At 43.2% G+C, this 20,568-nt stretch overlaps 1 protein-coding gene across 5 annotated transcripts in view; it reads right to left on the reverse strand.

The window, feature by feature from the left end:
• Nucleotides 1–20,568, reverse strand: part of Wwox (WW domain containing oxidoreductase) — a 906,316-nt gene that overhangs the window by 634,484 nt on the left and 251,264 nt on the right. The window lies entirely within an intron of this gene.

Raw genomic sequence — 20,568 nt, forward strand, 5'->3', positions numbered from 1 at the left:
TATAGAATCACATACACACCAATGGAGGGTCAGAATGATGAATGGGCAAGCTGAGAAAACTGAAGGATTGGGGACAACCAGGAGAATGAGGATACAGTCACCCCCAGCCCAGGAGGCATCCTGTAGACACGGTTCCTTGGCTCCTGGAACCGTGAGAGGCTATGAATGTTTGTTGCTGTAAGGCACCCACATTGCGGTAATATACCTTAGGAAACCAACAGTTCCCAAGACACTCACCTAAGAGTCCAAGTGTGCCCTTAAAGTTCAGTCACAATTACACAGATGAGCAGAACTTACTAAAACTAGCTGTGAACCAGGAGCCACCCAGGCATGGTCCCCAAAAGGAGATAAATACACAACAGTGAATTCAGAGTCTCCAGACCTTCCGAGGGGAACCGAAAAGGCAGGGAACAAAGGTCAACATGTGTGATTATGTGTGTCATAAAGCTTTCTCCAGAAAGAAAAACGCCTACAAAGGTGTGGTTGCCCACACCTGCCATCGAAGCGCTGACGCTAGTGCCAACATGGGCCACACGGTGAACTCTAGGCCAGCCTGGCATACACAGCGCAACCCTATCTGTAAAAACCCAAACCAAGGCTGTCAAAATGGCTCAGTGGACAAAAACACTCGCCACCAATTCAGATAACGTGAGTCTGATCCCCAGGACCCACTTGGTGGAAAGATCACTCCTGCAAGCTGGCTTCCCACCTCCACACATCAGCCTTGGTGCATGTATGCTTACATGCACACAAACACACAGACATATATGCACACATATACACACTTGCCCCCCTACATCTGAGTGAACACACACCAACAAATTAATGCACGTGAAAATAACATAAAATCAACACAAGAGCAAGAAAAGTAGGATCTATCCATATGTAGTCACTAGTAAAAAAAAAAAGTAGAAAAACATAGTGGCAGGCATTGTTTTTCCATTTTGTGTTTTACATTGTTTTTTTTTTTTCTAATTGTGAGATGTAATTCACATCCCATGCAACTAATCTGAAGTACCTAGCATGTTCCGAGTTGAATATATATGGGTCATGTTTTATCACCATATTCCAACTTTACAGCAGTTACAACCACAAGGAAGTAACTCATTAGCTGTCACCAACGGCATGGCACCCATCCCATATACAACGAGTACACTTTCTACAGATTTGTCTGACACGATCATCTCTTGCACGTAAGATGATGTGTGGTCCTTTATGACTGTCTTCTTTGCTTTGGCATAATGTCTCAAGGCTTCATGCTGTACAAGGAAATCGGCAGTGCCCACCCTCCTAGGCCTGAGAGTGCTCTGCTGTAGGCTCAGATGGCATTGTTTTCATCCCTTCACCTTTGATGGACATGTGGGTTGCCCGTAGTGTAGGGCTAATGTGAATATCGCTGCTGCGGACACTGCTTTGCCAGTTCTTTTGGAGATGTGTTGGTTTATTTCTCTTGGGTATGTACTTGCAAATGGGACTTGCTGGCTCATAGCAAAACGCTGTGTTAACCTCTGAGGAAGAATCAAACTTCAGGGCCAGGTGGGACACACCGCTCACATCCCAACCAGCCACACGTTACACATCTGCATCTTATGTCATCAACTGTCTTTTCTTTCTTTTTTATTTTTCTGAGATTATAATATAATTACAACATTTCCTCCCTTTCCTTTCTTCTCTCCAAGAACGTTCTATGTTCTTTCTTGTTCCTTCTCAAATTCATGGTCTCTTTTTCCATCAATTGCTGTTACACACACACACACACACACACACACACACACACACACCCTAAGTACACAAATACAACCTGTTCAGTTCGAGTTTGTATAACGTTACTTGTATGCATGATTTCAGGGTTGGTCATTTAGTATAACCTATTGGTGTTCTCATCCCTGGGAAAGACAGTTTCTTCCAATCTCAGGATTCCTTAGTTGCTTGTCGTTCTTTTTGTAGGGTTGAGGCCTTTTCGTCTTTCCTTCATCCATATTAGCATGTCATTTGCTGTTGTCCATGTTCAGATCATGTTCAGATGGTCACATTGGTGAGACCTTATGGGAGCAGCTTCTAGAAACTCCCTTCTCCTCTGGCTCTTACAATATTTCTGCCCCCTCTTCTACAGAGACTTCTGAGTCACCCTAGCAAAAGTGAGTGATCTCTTCATTGTCTCTTGTGATTTTGGGACTGGACTTATGAAATCCTTATCTATTCTAGTATCATAGAGATATTATGATTCTATGTTTCCTTCCGGAATGGAGTAGTTTGGGCTTTTATATTTAGGTCACTGATTCCTGTCCAGCTGACTCTTGTATGTGGTGCATGAAAGTGATCCGGCTTCATTCTTTTGTAGTTGATACTCACTGGCTCTAAAACCATTTATGGAAAAGACTATTCTTTACCCACCAACTTATTTCGACACCAGGGTTTGAAAGATCAATCACATAAGGGTTGAATTCTGGAATACCAATTCTAGTCATTTCCCCAAATATCCATGGTCATGACATATTATGCCTTTAATTACTGAAAAATGGGAGGTTTCCATCCTCAGTTTGTCTGTTCAGTGTCCTTTTGATTCTCATATGAAGTTCAAGACCAAAAATCTAGTTTTGAAGGAAACTGAATTCACAGTGTGGATCAATCCGAGGGATATTGATATCCACACAACATCCGATCTTCCAATCCATGAACATGGGCTATCTCTATTCATTTGAGTGTTCTTTAATTTCTTCCAGCAACATTTCATACATTGAAAAGCCTAAGTTTTTCACATTTTGTTAAATTCATTTGTAAGTGTCAAAACTGATTCTTTACTTTCTCCTTTCTGATGTTACTGCAAGCAGAACAATTTTCTTTGATTCCTTTTGGAGGTATCATTGCTGCTCCCACCCAGAAACAAACTAACTCACTTCTGCATATTAAAGCAATCACCCTGCAATCCTGCTGAACCTGAATACGAGCTTTGATTTATTTTTAAGATTGTATACATGCAAAATGATTTCATATGCAAGGAAGGTAGTTTTGATTTTTTCCTTTCCAATCTGGACTGTTTCTGGCTGCTAATACTCTTGTCTAGCTTTTGGATATTAGCGAGAAATCATTCAAGCTTTCAGTGCAAATGCATCAGCTGAGAACTTTCTCTAGGTACCATCAGTGAGGTGAAGGAATGCCCTTTGATTCCAACTCCACTGAGTATTTAAATTTTTTATTTATTTTTTATTTTATGTGCATTAGTGTTTTTGCCTGCATCTATGTCTTTGTGAGAGTGTCAGATTCTGGAGTTACAGACAGTTGTGAGCTGCCATGTGGGTGCTGGGATTTGAACCTGGGTCTTCTAGAAGAGCAGTCAGTGCTCTTAACTGCTGAGCCATCTCTCCAGCCCTGAGTATATATTTATATTTTTCATCAAGGGAAGAACACTGACCTATTTACAAATGATTTGTCTATATCCATCCAGATGGCTCTTTATTCTTCTGACTTGTATTTCTTTCATTGATTGATTTTTTTTAATATTTAACATTAAATCCCTTAATAGTTAGTGTATAATCTCTCTCTCTCTCTCTTTTTTTTTTTTTACATTATTGCATTTAGTTTGGCAGTATTTTATTGAAGATTTTGTCTGTTCCTATGTGATACTGGTCTGTTGTTTTCTTCAGAAGACTTTGCTTTGAACCATCTAGCTAACACTGCCTTTCTTCAGCAAGTTTGGAAACATTCCCTCTCATCTATGTTTCTGGCAAGTTTATAAAGAACTGATAGTAAAGTTTGCTTAAATGCTTAATGGAAAGCATGCACAGCACAGCTAGAGAGAACTATACTTGATAAATCACGTTTTTAAGTTTTAACTATACTTGATAAGATTGCCTCATTATCATGGGGCAATCTGGATCTCGTTTAGAGATCATGATGTTCATTTCTGTTGCTTGATCCATTTTCCAACTTTTGGCCACTTCAAACGAAGCATGGTGGAGTGGTTGTGGTCAGTTGGGTTTGTCCGGGATAACACCTTTTTCATATACGGCGTGCACCATGGCTTTCAATCATAAGCTCCAAATGGCACCGTTGCTCTCTGAAGACTGGAGATGAGTGTTCTGGGGCATCAGTTTCCTACTGCATGCATCAGCCCTGGTTCACACCAAAGTAGAGATCTGAGCCTGGGAGGCTTTGCAGCAAGGCAGAATCTTTAGAAAATGTGGCTGGGGGGGGGGGGGGTGTATGCAAGTGCATTATTATATCTGAGCTTCTTTTTGGTTATAACTCTAATATTCTGTTCAGTTCTCAAAGCTGCTTTTTTTTTTCTCTCCTCCCCTTGTTGGGGAGTTGTTGGGGTGGTATTAACCATGGAATAGATATTTGCTGAGAATTTTGGGTACATAGCTCATTTAACTTTCGTGATAACCTTGGGTGACATTCATTCTTGTTGCCATTGTTCTGACAGGAAGACAGGAGGTTTGCACATTACATTATCATTGAATTAGTAATATAATTAGAGGCGACTTTCTTGAGGTCAGAATTCAAATATTTGAATCAACAAAAATAAATGAGCAAACAAATAAATGAATAAGAGCAAGGTGATAGATGGTTCTGGTTTGAACACGGAATGCCACCCACAGCTTCAGGGCTGTGAATACAGGCCCCAGCAGCAGAAGCCATATGGGAACACGGAGTGTTTGGGTCACAGAGCATAGCTGGCATGAACGAGTGCTGAGAGTGGGCCTTTATGGCTTATACATCCAAGTCCTGCTTCCGGCCCCAGCCTCTGCTTCCTGCTGGCCACAGGGTGGGGCACGCAACACGGATTGAGCTACTCCCCATTCCATGCCTTCTCTGCTGTCGTGGAATAAAATCCCCTGAAACGGTGAGTCCACACGAATCCTTCCAGTTGCTTCTGTCAGGCATTTTGTCGCAGCCACGAGTAACTAATACAACATACCAACTGGGATGGATAGAGCCAAGTGTTGGCCTTCTTAGCCTAGGGTGGTTACTTTCTTAGCAGGTTCGTAGCCAGTTTCTGAACCTACGTGAACCTGTTTCCTCCCCCTGTAAACTGGGAAAAGCAGAATAGAGCTTTTAAGTTGACAGTGAGCACAGCCCCAGTATCTTACCAGCCGGTGGGATTAAATGGAGGCTCCCTTTATTGATGCATCATTCCTTTTTATCCACAAGAAAAAAACAACACCCTAAATCTGTGGATGCCTGTCCCTGGGACAGTTTCAGGCAGTGTGACCATGGAGAATTTTAATATTACACCTGCCGCAGGTCCTCCTCTGGGTACCTTTATTTTTGTCTGGAACTATCCCCAAGAATGAAAACCCACTGAAAACTTGAGCCTGCACGGAGGACTCAGGAGACACGATCCTCTTCCACTACATTTCCATTCCCTTCATTAATGTTAATTGCACAATACCAGAGGCAAAATATGTACCCAGCACCTAAACCATGTCACCTCTATTAATTAAAAACAGGCTTATGGAATATGAAACCATAATGTGCTTGACTTTTTTTTTTTTAATTATGAGGGTACCTAATTGGCTTGTACAAAAGGAAAAGTATTCTTTTAGCTTCCCTTTAATGAGGTTTTTATTATTCAAATGGTACATTTTACTCAATTTTAACTAAAAGCCACTGTAATTCAAAAGAACCTCGGATGATGAATATTTACAGGCCATCAAAGAAAAGTCTGGATCAAACTATGAAGACAGGATGGAAATAAAGGCAGCATCAATGGAACCCCGAGCAAAGTCAGGATCAAACTGTGAAGACAGGATGGAAATAAAGACAGCATCAGTGGAGCCCAGAGCAGATGTTATTAGTTGGCACCGAAAGGGGAAATTTTGTCCTCAAGTGGTTTCTGACCTGGGAAGGGTGACAGGGACAGAAAGGACCACCATCATGTTCAAGACTGGTGAATCTGACAAGGAGAAATCTTCCCACTCTCTGGTCTGCCCATGGAGAAACTGTCCCGTTCTCTCTCTGACCTGGCAAGTCATCCAGCTGCTGTAAGGATGGTGTTGAAAACCAGCAGCCCCCTCTACCTGGAAATCAGTTTATGAGCCAGAAAACAACCCCTCTACTTCCCAGGTAGGTAGAATTCTGATGATGAACCAGCGGGCAGCTCTGTTTGGAACCTTCAGAGGGACAGCAGTGAGGCTTCTTGACCATGCACCCAGGCTCTTGGAGTTTAACTGGTGCATTCTCCTCAAAAGAGAACTGGGCTGAGGCAATAAGTGAAAGGGGTGGGGTCCTGTGCAGAGGCTGTTGCTAACCTGATAAGGAACAGCTGAGCTTTCTTTGGCTCCCTGCCCCTTCAGCTCCCAAGAGCCCCAATTGCTGCTTGCCCCAATTTCAGACATTCTCTCTCTATTGGGTCATACCTGCTGTGCATTAGCTTCATCGAATCCTGCAGACAGGGCTAGGGAGGCCAGCTCAGTTAGGAAAGTGAGTGCTGCATGGACTTGGGGAACTGAGTTTTATTCTTATAACCCATGTGTCAAGAAAATCTGGTCATAGACATGTGAGTTTATAATCTCCAGCTTTGGGCAGGCAGAGACAGGATTGTCCTCAGGGTTTGCTGGCCAGCCAGCATACCCTACTTGGTGACTTCCAGGATGGTGTCTCAAAAAGAATGGGATTTTATCTTCTGGATGTAACATGGCCATTGTATCCATGAGCTCACTGCAGCTATGGTCACCCGACATTCCAACAGACAGCACTAGGTGTATTCAGTGGGTAACAAAAGAGTGGACATGTTAATGAGAGTGACCCATCTTCTGAGGTGCCCTGGAAAAATAGGAGAGGAAAGGTGAAGTAGATATGACCAAGATACATGGTATGCAAGAATTAAAGTGTCAAGGAATAAGTAAATGACACCATAAAAACAGAACAGAGCCTGAGGAACAACGCCCAAGGATGTCCACATGCATTAAGCGAGAGAAAAATCACTGACAGTGGAAAAAGAGTGGGGAAAAAAAGGAGGAGAAACAAAGAAAGACATAGAGAAGCAAGAGCATTGGAAAGACAAAGAGACACCTGATGTTAGAGCAGTTTTGAGTTGTAACAGACAACCCTCTGTCTGCTCATGAATGTTAGTTTTAAAATATACATGTGCCCATTGTCTTTCCCTGGCCCAAACACACCTGCCATTGCCAAGACAACTGAATGCTGTCTCAGCATGGTGTGGAATCTTCCAGCTCTGTCTATTTCCTATGCTGTTACACTCTCCTTCTGCCGAGGGCTACTCTGAAGCCTCCTTCCTGCACCCTTGGCCATTTCTTTACCCTTGACACTCAGCTTGAAGCTTAGTAGGCTCTCTTTTTAAAGGTTCTTCCAGGCTTTTTTTAGGCCTTTGTCAAGGTCAGCTAGCTAGGACTGAGTAAAAGGCAAGAAGAAAGACAGAAGAAGGAAGAAAGAAGGAATAGGAGAAGAAAGAAGAGAATGAGAAGAAGAAGAAGAAGAAGAAGAAGAAGAAGAAGAAGAAGAAGAAGAAGAAGAAGAAGAAGAAGAAGAAGAAGACACTGATAAGGTTGGTAGACTTACTGCCAATGAAAGAAGCACAGAACTGGAAATCTGGATACCCAACAAGTTCCCTGGCTTTTAGGTCCTCACTGAAGGTCAAACCACCAGTGATGCCTATTAAGCTTCTGAGTAGAGCCAATCCCATCAGTATGTATCCTCAACATATCCAATGTCCGTGTCAACTATATCAGTTAAGTCTGAGTGTCCAGGGAGCCTCCTTATCAGTAACTAGGAACAAGTGAGCCACACACAGCAAAGCCTCATATTCATTAGAAAGTAAATCAGTTTCTCAGGTGTAGCATGCTCCAGGGGCCCATTCCCACACTTTTTCATACTTTCTCCCACAGTCTATTTGTGCAAACAGACATCACTGTTCAGAAGGAGGTAAGTCTATTCTGACAGGGCGTGGCATACAGTGAGAACTAAGCTTGGGGGCTGGAGAAATGGATCAACAGTTAGGAGCACTCACTGCTCTTACAGAGGATCTGGGCTCCATTGCCAGGACCCACACTGGTAACTCATAATTCTTCATAACTTCAGCTACAGGGCACCAGACAGCCTCTTCTGGCCTCCACAGTCACCTGCACTCACGAACACAAAACCACACACACACACACACACACAATCATAATAAAAACAAGCCTTTGAAAACAAGTAAGCCCTTTGTGCATATCTGAATGAATGCATCAGCACCAAGGCTATATTCTGTTGTGGATGTAAACATGTTTTGTTCTGATCACAGGTGTAGGATATGGGACTGATTTAGATTGTCCACAGCAGCAAACTATTTGTCTGGTGCAGGCTCTGAGAGGGGCTCTTAGCCAGCTGCAGGTAGTTTAATTCTGAGGACTATGGAAGAGAATAAATACCAGAGCCTGAAGAGTGTTGGGGAGCTCTGAGAAAGAAGAAAGCCACTGGTGCTTCCTCCTGCTGCATCTGATTGCTGTTGATACTGTTGGACATGCAGTTGGAGATATCCTGAAAAGAGGATTGGGCTTGTCCTAAAGAACCTGAAGACCCTAACCAGCAGGAAGTAGCTAAAGAGAACTCTCTCCCCATAAACATTCCTTCTCTCCTACCTGGTGCTGGGATGTTGGAAGGGACAGGGGTGGAGAAGGGAGGAAGAGATGTAAGAAACTAAAATAAAATATAGTTAAAAACTAGCACCTACAATATTCCATGTGATATTTGTGCCTGCACCATTACACAGAGATCTTTGGCAATATGTTACCTAAAAATGATTTAAGTTGGTGAACATAAATGACCAGTAAAGTCATTTATGCTTTGGAGATAAGAATGCTACATTGTGACTGCAGGAACCCCAGAAGGCCCAGAATGTCAACCATGAGAAAGGAGAACAGAGCCTTAGAAGGACTCTCAGAGCAGCAGAAGACACCGTCATGGGGAGGTGCCACATAGTAATGGTGGGACAGTGAAAACTGTTAGTATGCCCCACAAATGAGGTGGGATTTTTAAGGGTAAGAAGCACCCTTACAAGTCCAAAAATTGTGACTGTGCAGGATCCTGTTTCAGAACAAACAAAAGAATCACCTAAATAGAATGCAACTAAAAAGGAAATATATTCCGTTTGCTCCTAGAAACAGAATGTCATACCATCTGGGGTACTGCTCAAGTGAGCTCCAAGAATTCATACTATTTGGAAATACTGTGAAATTGGATGCAAAGGGCATATGGAGCCGTGTTCCATTAAGAAAACCATTTGGCAGTCTTACCTTGTAACTAGCAGTGTGTTCTCCCAGAGAAGGATGGGCTGAAAACTGTATAGCATTACAAGGTGGGCCCTTGCTTAAATTAACATGGCTAGTTTGGTCTGAATTCACGGGAGGCAGCACAAACTTGGCCACAGGGATCTTTTTCTACAGCTGCCTCCACCCAGCTGAAATTCTCTGTGCTGGAACCATCCCAGACCACAGCTATGCACTGTACATGCCGTAGGCACAGTTCATGGTGATTTGGAGGGAATATAAGAGAAATTTTTAAAAATTATATTGTACAACTCATTGGATAAATATGTAACTGCCTTGTCAAGATCGCAACTTAAAAGATGGTCTTACAAAAGCTTTCTTTCAAGTCTTGGTAGCACTAAGTATTATATCACAGGATGCTGAAGCATTGATTTTGTACAAATCTAGACGTGGCACTGAACTGATTTAATTTGAGAAGGGTTGCATCGTGACAGACTTGCTACTAAAAGCATTATTTAGAAAGAACACGCAAGTAGTGAATACCCTTTTCCAAAGGAAATAATCCCATTTTATGGAGGGGTAAATGAAAAACAAGGTTTCTATTTTTAGAAGTATTTGTGTGTGTGTGTGTGTGTATGTCTGTGTGTGTCTCTATGTGTGTGTACACATGCATGCACACATGTATGTGTGAAAATATTTTTATGAGAGAATTCTTTTGATTGCTGCAGTTCCAAGACGACAGAGAGGTTAAACTATGTGACAAGGAAAACGTGTTTTTCAGCCTGGGTCTGCCTCTCATCAGTTGAGTGGATCTTAGAAAAGTTAACACACTTCTAAGTTACAGCTACATCTCCTGTAGAAAAGAATGGCCATGCCTAATTCGTCTGATATTTTTGAGAACTGAAAAACTACATACAGGGTCTGGAGAGATGGCCCAATGGTTAATATTGCCTCCTGCTCTTCCAGAGGACCTTAGCTCAGCTCCTAGCACCCACAGTCAAGAAGCTCACAACTCAAGCTCCTTGGGAATCTATTGGTCTCTTTTGGCCTCCTGGGGCATTGGTACCTACGTGTTTCTCCCGGCCCCAAGACACATACACATATGTATAATTAAAAATAGTGAAAGTAAGTTGTAAGGAAAATTATATACAGCATTTTTGCCATTGACCTTGATGGAGAAGTTGCCTAAAACAGGCTATTAATATCACTATTAATACCTTGTCCGGTTTTCTGTTGCTTAGATCTGGGCCTCCACTTTGGGGAGATGGTACCCACAAAGACTGCACACACACACAATACACATACAGCTGCTCTCCAAACTTTCTAGATTGGTCCCGGTGCCCTCACTCAGAATTTCTGTAGGAGAACCTCCTCTATGGATAGGAGAGGAAAGAAGGCATGTAAAATGACAACGACCAGTTTGGGTGGTCAATGGTCATCAGCCGTGTTTTGGGTGGGTCACAGTCCTAAAGATGTCAAGAATGGATGGACACCACGGGGTGTTACCACAATAATTAACCAGGACTGGATTCTGCTGTCCCAGTACCTTAGTTACGCTTAATTAATATTTTCTTTTTACTTCAGCTGGAATAGAGGAAACAATCCAAACAGTCGCCAGGAGGAGAGCAACACTCTGGCTCTGTCCCCTGGAGACCGACAAGAATTTTTCATTTCATGCACCATTTGCAACTTCTTAGAGTAGATTCTGGAACATCAGTACAGACACTTAGCAGAAAATGAAAACACTCTTGTTTTGGTTATTCTCTTAAATTTTTGCCTCCTGTCCATTATCTTGATTATATTTTCTCTTTCCCATCATCCCAGTCGCAGCAGTGAAATCTCAACCTCATTGATTTAAAGCAGGGGTATAAAGCGATGGGTGTGAACAAAGTAACACCCACATCTTCCCCAACACGGTTTTCTAGGGGGAAAGGCATCGATTTGATAATTGTGCACTTAGCTGGATTGGCATGGGATCTACAGTGCAGGCCTGACTCTCTGGTGCAGATTCTAGCAATTTCCAAACCTGCCCTCTGCACTTAAGCACTTTACTGTCCTGTGTTCCTGCTTCCAGGGAATATTTAATAAAATGGAAAATCAATGTTCAGCACAATGTGGGCAAGCAGGGAGGGAAGGATGAGGCACAGCACCCTGGACCACTCACATCATCTTGCACGTACATTGGAACAAAACTCCCATAGACTAGGAAAAGGGGCACCATCCTCAAGTCTTTCTTGGTGGAATCCCATGGCTTTCTAAGGACCCAGGAATTGTGATGTATTCCTGCAGGATTTTACTGATGATATGAAAGTCTCTTGGGAGGCCACAGTGGACAGCAGTAAATTCCACAACTCAACACATAGAAAACAAGCATCATTTGTATCAGTACAAGGGAGGAAACTAGCAGATGAAGCAGGCTGGGCTGACATGCATCAGCAAGGAGAGACAGTTCCCCCATGATCCCCATTTTCCCTATATCCACAATGGAAAGCCCCTAAAATCATATCAGAGCCTCCTTTCCTCCAGGTAAATTGCAACCTTTTAAGCATTTTACTTTATTGACAAGTTGAGTAGAATAAAAGGACTGGCCAAATAACTAGACTTCTCTGACATGCATTAGCATTCCCCATTAAAAGTGCATTTTGAGGATGTAAAGTGATATTAAGCATAATAATCCATTATTTATAAACTCCTGGTGACACCGTAGATGCGTAAGTTCTAGTGAAAATTCATAGGACAGGAACACTCATTTTTTTTAAACGTCTTTGTAGAATGGTTGGAAAATACTGGTTGATGAATTCATTAGCATGATGAAAAGGGAATTTATTTAATACATACTCTGTGTAGTTCTCATGTAGGCAGAAAGGAGGGCTTAATAAGGGAGGCAGAGGAGAGCTTGTGCGGACAATAGAGAAAGAAATCATGTGTGTCACAAGCTTAAGCACACGGTCAAGTCCAACAATACAGCATCTCATGCATTTTGTACATCTCCCTCGCCAATGACGACTCTCTCCTCTGTTTTGCCTAGAGATATATGGAGCTGAAATAGAGTTCAGAAAGGGCCTGACAGCTATGTGCTGCCATTCAGACCTGGGAGATTCCGTGTTATGATAAAAATTAATGTACTCTGACACCCTCTGGGACCCTGTGGGCCCTGGGAATAGCTAATGACGAAACACAGCCATGCTGGAAAACAGCGTGTCCCTGTGCAGTTGAAGATTAGTTTTCAGGTGGCTCCCTTGTCACTCACCAGATTCGAAGTGGTTGGACCAGCCCCAGTGCCATAGGGAACCACTGCAGATTGGTTAGAATTATTTCCTGTGTCCAGAGAGGATCAGTGAAGAAAAACACTTTGCAAAACAATTAAGTGGGATTCGTTCAGACAGCTAATTGGGATGGCTTTTTCTGCGGATACTAGGGATAACAAACACGTACTCACCGCAGAGAAAATGTGAATAATAGAACAGTGAAAGGATTCTACTCAAATCTTGCTTGGTGAACCAATGAGGTTAGCCAGAGTTAGTTACAGATGTACGGGTGAGGGGTCACATACAGAGCATAGGCAATTATGGGAGGCTACATCTTTGAAAAAAGTCTGTCACCCAGAAAATGGTAACGACATTGACAGCCTGAGGAAGGGGTGGGGCTTGGGATGCTCCCTCACCCAGCAACCATGAACCACTTATCTATTCTGGGGGAGCGAGGGTGGCAGGGCCTCATGAGGCCAAGCATTCATGGCCCCAGCAGTTGCTGAGAGCTCTTGCAGGCAAAAGCCACATCACGGCCAGAGAATGCGACAAGATACCTCTTAAAACACAAGAAGACATCTAGTCTACCTTGGGAGACAGGGAGGAGGATGAGGAGGTCAAGGTCATTGTTGGTTATGCAGTAAAGAGTTAGACACCAGCCTAGGCTGCGCAAGGCTTTGTCTTCAATGTGATTTTAAAAACACGGCTATGAGAAAAGACAAAGGCAAATTAGATGCATTTATGGCATTTTACAACAGACAAATATTTTTTATATTTCAAAAAGGAGGAAAGAGCACAGGAAAGTGGAGGCTATACTGTCTCCTCACATTTGTAGGTACCGCACAGCAAACCCAGTCTTGCCCTGGTACAATAGAAGAGCAGGAAATAAAACAGATATGAACTGACATTAAGCTGCTGAGCTTGGAAAACCCTCCCAAAGGACAGGAAAGAGAGAGAAAGATGAATTGAATTCAAGGCACTTGAGTGCAACAGGAGTGTGTAGCCGAGGCAGTAGGGTCTTCAAATATCATATATAGATCTTGTCTAAGATCAAGCTGACGTCTTTCCTCTAACAGGGAGGCATTCTATCAAGACAAAGATAGGAACCATGCCTTCCATAGCAGAACAGAGTTAAGTCTGAAGATGTTTTGCAATCACGAGCTGAAGCTGTCTTTCCATCACTGAGATGGAAGGGCCTCAAGAGGTGCCAAACATTACCAACTAAGGCCAGAAAGAGCTAGCAATTGGTAAGTAACAGACAGCAGCCAGGAGCTCCTAGCTCCTGGCCCAGAGCTCACTCACACACACACTTCCTAGCTCCATTCTAGTACCCCTTGCCACCAATGGAAGGGGCCCTTGGGTCCCTTGCTACTTCCACACCAGGGAGCAGTTTTTCCTGCCTGTGGTTATATTAAGAGGCTGTGGAAGCTCTAGGACTTGGGACCTACTGGGCAGACTCAGGTCACTGTGGGTTAGCGTGAGCATTAAAGATTAGAGTTATGTCTGGATTCGGCTAAAGTCTTCCCGCTTCATGATCTGTCATAATGTGAGATGTGATGCCACAAGTCCCCAACTGCCACAGCTGAAGATACCCCAAAACGCCTTCTATGGCAATAAAAGTCTACCTTTACTACCTTTATTTATGAGCCAAAATGAGCCCTTCATTCCTCCAGCTGCTTGCTATTTGTGACCAAATAGCAAGGTACCTAGTGTGGCATCAGAGCCCTGTCATGTGGGGCCAGCCTAGGCAGGCACTCTAGGCTTCCTCACTCTGAGCCTCCAGAGCCTCTTCCAGCAGCAATCATGGAGGAATGCTGGCTCAAGCTGGGCCACTGCTTAGCTAACGTTCATGTACAGCCCAGGGCCACTTGTTCATGGACTGACGTCTTCCACCGAGGACTGGGCCCTCCTACATCAAGTAAAACATTACCCTGCTGCCTCCACCAAACACACACAGATGAGCGCACAGGCCAATCTGATTTGGGAAATTCCCTCAACTCAGAGTCCCTTCTCAGATGACTCTGCGCTGTGTCAAGTTGACAACTGAAACAAACTAGGACATCTTTCAGTCTCACTATCTCCCCATCTATCTACGCCCAAAGGGCCATAGGGCAGGATGGCTGCGGGTAGCATGGGTCTATCAGTGTTTGTGAAGGGTTCCTAGCTGGTTCTGTAACAGCCAGGTGAGAGAATGGCTGCATCAATCTCTTGAGACTTCCCAGAACGGTTGTAAGCAATCCAAGCTCTGCCGTCCCCTTCAGTTTCGAGACATTCTGCTCAGTGTTACTTCCACAAGCTACAATTTGTCAACATACCTGTTACATGCTTCTCGAACAGTAAGATTGCAGTTTGCTGCCTGATTCTGGTTATCAATGTGTGGGTCATACCAACTTTAGTGTGCTTGTTGGTTCGCGCTGAGACAGAGTCTCATTAGCCCTAGTTGGCCTGTCCAGTGCCTTTTTCTTATCATGAATCAGCTGGTGGCTAAATTGTAGCACCAGGCCATGTTGGTGAAAGGAAGAAAGAGGCTGCTAATTGAGAGGATGCATTTATGGTTTTTGATAGACAAGGTTCCGAATCAATGCTTCCAAAATGAAGAAAAGAAAGCAGGCACAATACAAAGCAGAGTGATTGACTAGAAGTATATCTGCAAATGGAGTCTTCCTCGGGGACTCGTGGCAGGCAGCACGGCATAGCGCAGCTGATTTATTTCAAGCGGATATTCAAGTTTTTAGGCTAACAAGAATTAACTTCTCAACAATTTACTAAGGAACAAGATGCTCCCCGTGTTATTAAAATATGATATCACTGTAGTTTGAGCAGTGTCTCAATGTGTCAATTAGGTAAACGTGGAATCCTGACTTGACAATGGGGTTGGAAATAACGGTACAAGAGAAAGAAAACCAAGTGGAATTCATGAGGCAGGTTAGGAAACAGCTGAAAAACAGACCCCGGAACGCATTCAGCAAGGCTTACATAAGTCAAGGGATCCCTGAGAGTGACCTGATATTAACACTGCCATGTGTTTGCTGCAAAGCTGACTGCCTAGGTGATCGCCGTAAGGGCCAAAGAACAGGTTCCATAGACTGGACTGGGCGTCAGTCTCTCTCTACTCCAAGAAGAACCTAGCTGAAGGGGAAAGAGGGTTCACGGCCAGCTTGGGGAGCTCTGACTCTGACTCATACATTTTTGTAGTACACCTTTAGTCTGCTTGCCTAAACAAAATATGTTAAGTACGATTACTATAAAGAAGCAGTTTCTGGGGCTGAGGAGCTGGAACATTGGTTGAGAGCACCGGCTGTCTTGCAAGGACCCCAGTTCGGTTCTCAGCACGCACATCAGGCAGCTCACAACTGCCTGTAACTCCAGCCCCTTTCTTCTGGAGTCTGAGAGCTCCTGCGCTTGTGTACATAGCTCCTCATTCCCACCCTCACACAAAGACATAATTTTAATAAAGATCTTTAATGGCTGTTTCCCAAGATTTAGACATTACGCAAGGGGGGATCAGTCCAAGAACATTGAATGGTCGAGAATTGGTGCCTTAACATTCAAGTTTGGAATTGCACATGGTGGCACAAGCCTGGAATCCCAGCAGTAAGGAGGTGGCAGCAGGAGGGTCAGGTGCTCAAGCCCAACCTGGGCTATCAAATTTTCCTGTTTCAAAAAAGTCCCCCAAATTAACAAACCAAAAATGAAATTAAAAGTGGTATCTCACCAAATGGATCTATAAGTCCCCATTTTGGCCTTCCCTCCTCCTCCGCTCCTCTTCCCATCCATCCATCTACCAAGTCCTCTCAACTCACCACATCGCAGTGTGATGAATACAACAGAAGAGGATAATGAGACAATGATGACGACAGGGAGGATTCTCTTTTAAGCACATGCCGTCATCAGGCGCTATACTATGAGGAGAGCATGCGACTTAATCCTCTCAACAACCCCAGAGCGCTTTAACCGCCTCTTCTCATCTTCACTGATGAATCACCTGGGGACCACGGAGGCAGTAATTTGCCAAGGTCACCATCTTCATAGGTAACAGACAAGTTCCAGAATGAAGCCGGAAATGAATTAGGTGATGCCGCTGATCCTCTGGGGCTTGGTCAAACAATAACAACCAAAAAACCAACAGAGAAAACGGAAAGGAGCCCAAAGGAGTGCATGTGATGGCTGGGTGTGTTGATGATACTCCAAGACAGCAGTTCTCAACCTGTAGGTCATGACCCCTTTGGCGGGGGGGGGGGGGGCGGGGGGTGTCACATATATCACATCACGGTTCACAGCAGCAGCAAAATCACAGTCATGAAGTAGCCACGTGTAATCTTATGGTTGGGGTCAGCACAACATGAACTGTATTGCAGGGTCACAGGCATTCACGAAGGTTGCGAACGGCTGCACTACGGAATGACTAGTTGGTGCGGAAGTGGAGCTAAGGCGAGAGGAAGGAAACAGGAGGCTCTGCAAAAACACGCAGTCATCCCCAAAGCAGGTGACCGGCGGGTACAAGGGAACAGTGTAAAGTAACAGCTGGAGCCGGCATGCAGATTCTGCGGATGTTTCTATGACTGTGAAGCGTAGAGGCATAGGGTTGGGGGTAGATAATCCACAAAGATGCAAGAAGCTGACCTTGTCTCTGAGAACGGAGTGGACCGCATCAGCAAGTGCAGTGGCTGCGCCTTAGGATGCCCCTGAGCAGGTCAGAATCAGAGCTGAGTTTGCATGTAAAAGTAATGGTTCTGCTTCAGAGGTATACATAGCGAGATGACCCTTTGGCCTTCGTCTGTCTACTGATAAGCATCATTTTGAAGACAAGTTGGAACTGAGGGGAAATGAGCGCTGACATTTGGTGTAAATGTATATAGACAACTGTAAATGAGAGCAAATAGCTGCCATTTCTGTTTAAGAGGACTCCGTGGAGAAGCACCTCCTAGACATTTGGAAGAAAATGGTCTGGGCACCTTAATTGAGGGGCTGAGCCTCTTTTCTGATGGGTCTGTCTAACCTCCTTTATATGTATCTTATGTATCTCAGCAAAACAAGTCTCCTCTTGGTGATAGAAAATTGGCTTCACAAAGCATCAACTCTGACCTAGAAGTGACCTTAATAATCATCCCAGTAGGCAAGGGCTGTCATCCATCCAATTAATGGGACAAACCTCCTTTGGCAACGTGTGCTACTCAGTGCCTTTCCTAAATAAGTAAGATCTCTCTTATTCTCCAAGTAGTTGAATTTGCTGAGCCCAGTGGAGACTTGGGGTTAAGATCTAGCCTAGCCTACCAGTTATTAGCTAGCATGACCTTAGAGAGGATTCTTAATCTCTTGACCTATAAAATGTTGCATTTGTTGAACTGGGCAGAAAAGGGAGACATGGTAGGGTTTTTTGTTTATTTGTTTGTTCGTTTTTTGGACCTGCCCTTTGACCCCTTAACTGTGTATGACATATGACTAATAGCCACTAAATAACAGCCATCACCAGGATGACTATCCGCCTTCAAGCTCCCATTAGGGCTTCAGGGTCTTCCCTATTTGATGATATCCAGGGTGTTACTTTGACTGTTTCTCATAAGGTGGTATTTTTTTTCCCAAAAAACTTAGCACAGCACAGTGTTCTACTCACATTCCTTTCTCCCACCTACTAAGTCTCTATCCCATGGCAGCTTTTATATAGTGGTGAAACTGATCATGCACAGATTAGCTCTATGTACCTCCCCATCATAACCAGTCACATGATCCCTTTTCCAAGAAAAAAGAATTGCATTGGAGCTGAAATTGAAATATAAATTCTGCTGACGTTCCAAAAGCCGTTATTTCTACTAAAGGAGAAGTTGTGGGCTGTTGTCCTAAGGTTAACATAGTATGCCTGAAGAAAAGTCTAGCTATGGAACGTTTGTCAATAAAGTTTTACTGGCACACACTGCCAATGGTTCTTGTGTCAATAAATTTTTATCGATACATACTGCCTACAGTTCTTTCAACAATAAAGTTTTATTGACACACACTGCTCATGGCTGCTTCCATGCTACAAAAGCAAAACTGACTTTTTGCAAAGACATTTCTTCATCTTAAAATATAAAATCTTTACTATCTGGCCCTTGACAGGAAAATATACTGAGCCCTGCCTTATACTTTATTACTTGATAGGGTTTTTTTTTTTTAGTTTAATACAAGATTATTATATGACATAATTTTGAAATGCTTTTTAAAAATATCATGTAAAAATATTTGACACCTAAAGGGTTAAGTAGCAAAAAAGCAAAGAAATCGTAAGAGACGAGCTGTTCCCTAGTGTTCCCAGATATATTAAATGACCCATAATGTGGCTTTTCAATGAGCTAAGATGGAAAATATATAAGGTAGAGGAACAATGAACTGGTGGACTTCATAAAACGCCCCCGAAACGTCATAGCAAAGATCTGAATAAAGAGCATCTGTTACAGTGAAAATCAGCCTCCATGCTTTCTCTCCTTGAGTTTTCATACTGTGAGGAAAAGCAAAGCAACAGGATCCCCTGGTGCATGAAGCAGGGTGCGTTTCTCACGGTGAGCAAAGACTGATGCAGAAATGTTGGCTAGAACATTATTCGCAAAGCTGAGCTAGGGAGAAAAGGAAAGATTAATCTGTAATTTACACATTGGTCTTCTGGGTAATTTATCCCTCAAAATTTGGGTTTTATTTAATAATTTATAGCCCACCCACTTCTATAGATGGAAAAGAGGCAGAACTCTGGAATATGAATCCAAGAATATAATATGCCGGGATAGTAGTCCCAGTTCTGAAAGTCATCTAGTGGAAAGTAAAAATAAACAACTTTGCTAAAGATTTTTCTGCTCAAACATTTAATAAGTAAAGGATAGAAAACCTTTATTTTAACCTTTAAATAAAACACATTTCAGTATGATTTTTTTTATTTTTTTTGGTGAAATGAAGCCAAATTTATTTAAATTATACTAGAGACAGAAAGCTGAGACAAGAAATAGAAACCCATGATGAAAAATGGCATTCTAGAAACCTTCAGAATTGCACAACTATGTCAATATGAATTTCTACAATTGCAGTTTGCTTCCAGGACAAATGAAGCCCTTGGCCAGTGAGAGATGGCTGGCAGCGGGAATCCTAGTAACCCTTGTCCTTTATGGTGTGCCATTCCTGACTCTGAAGGCTGAAGGCCTGGAACACAGCCTTCCGTTTTATTGGGAACGACAGAACTCTAGTGAGAAAGAACACACTTCTGGAACATCTTGTCCTTGGCTCACTGAGCCGTTTTATGCCTCGAGGTGTAGGCTTCCTAGTCTGGTAAACGAAGCAGCTGTAGTCCTATTGAAAGTGTGAAAGACGCCATCGCCAATGAGTTAAGGCTTTGGAGTCTGTCAGAAGGGCATCCCAATGAGTGATGAATCAGAAAGAGACTTTCCCCAGCTGCTCCCCACTGACAGATTCCCTTGCCTATAGGCACTATGGAGTCCTGCTCCCTTCCCAAATCCTAATTTAAATGAACAAACAAACAAAAAATATTTTAAAAAATACAGTTTGATCGGAAACTGCCAGTCTCTTGTTTGGAACTTTCCAGTAATGTCCAGAATAATTTGGCTTGAGACACACTGGCTGACCACTACCACCACCATCACCACTAACTCTGGGGAGAAACATCTAGCAGCAGACTGAGGTTCCCGAGCTGACCACCCAGTTCAGTAAGTGGAAAATGACAGAAGAAATGAATGAAAACGCAATGAGCAAACAAGTCGGGGAGGCAGATTGGGTAGGAAGTCTGCACAGAACCTCAGCAGAACAATTGTTGCAAGTAGTCATGTGTCCTGAATGTGTCTGGGTGCAGACAGTCTTAGGTTCAAATTCTCTAATACTCAATTCAAAGGGAAAATTATTTAGACTCTTTGTGTACTTGGATCTTCTGATTTGGTAAACTGAGTGATAATGCAAGAGTCTAAGATTATTGTAAGAGGCCAACAGAGAATACATGAATAAGGGCTTTGCACAGGGCCTGAGGAGCTGGCTGTCAGTAAAGTATTTGCTACACATTCATGAGAACCCAAGGGTAAGCTCCTGCAATCCATACTGCCTAAGTTACTTTTCTATTACTATGCTAAGACACCACAGCC

This window comes from Meriones unguiculatus, chromosome 10 (assembly GCF_030254825.1).
Source record: "Meriones unguiculatus strain TT.TT164.6M chromosome 10, Bangor_MerUng_6.1, whole genome shotgun sequence".
Taxonomy (NCBI): Eukaryota; Metazoa; Chordata; class Mammalia; order Rodentia; family Muridae; genus Meriones; species Meriones unguiculatus.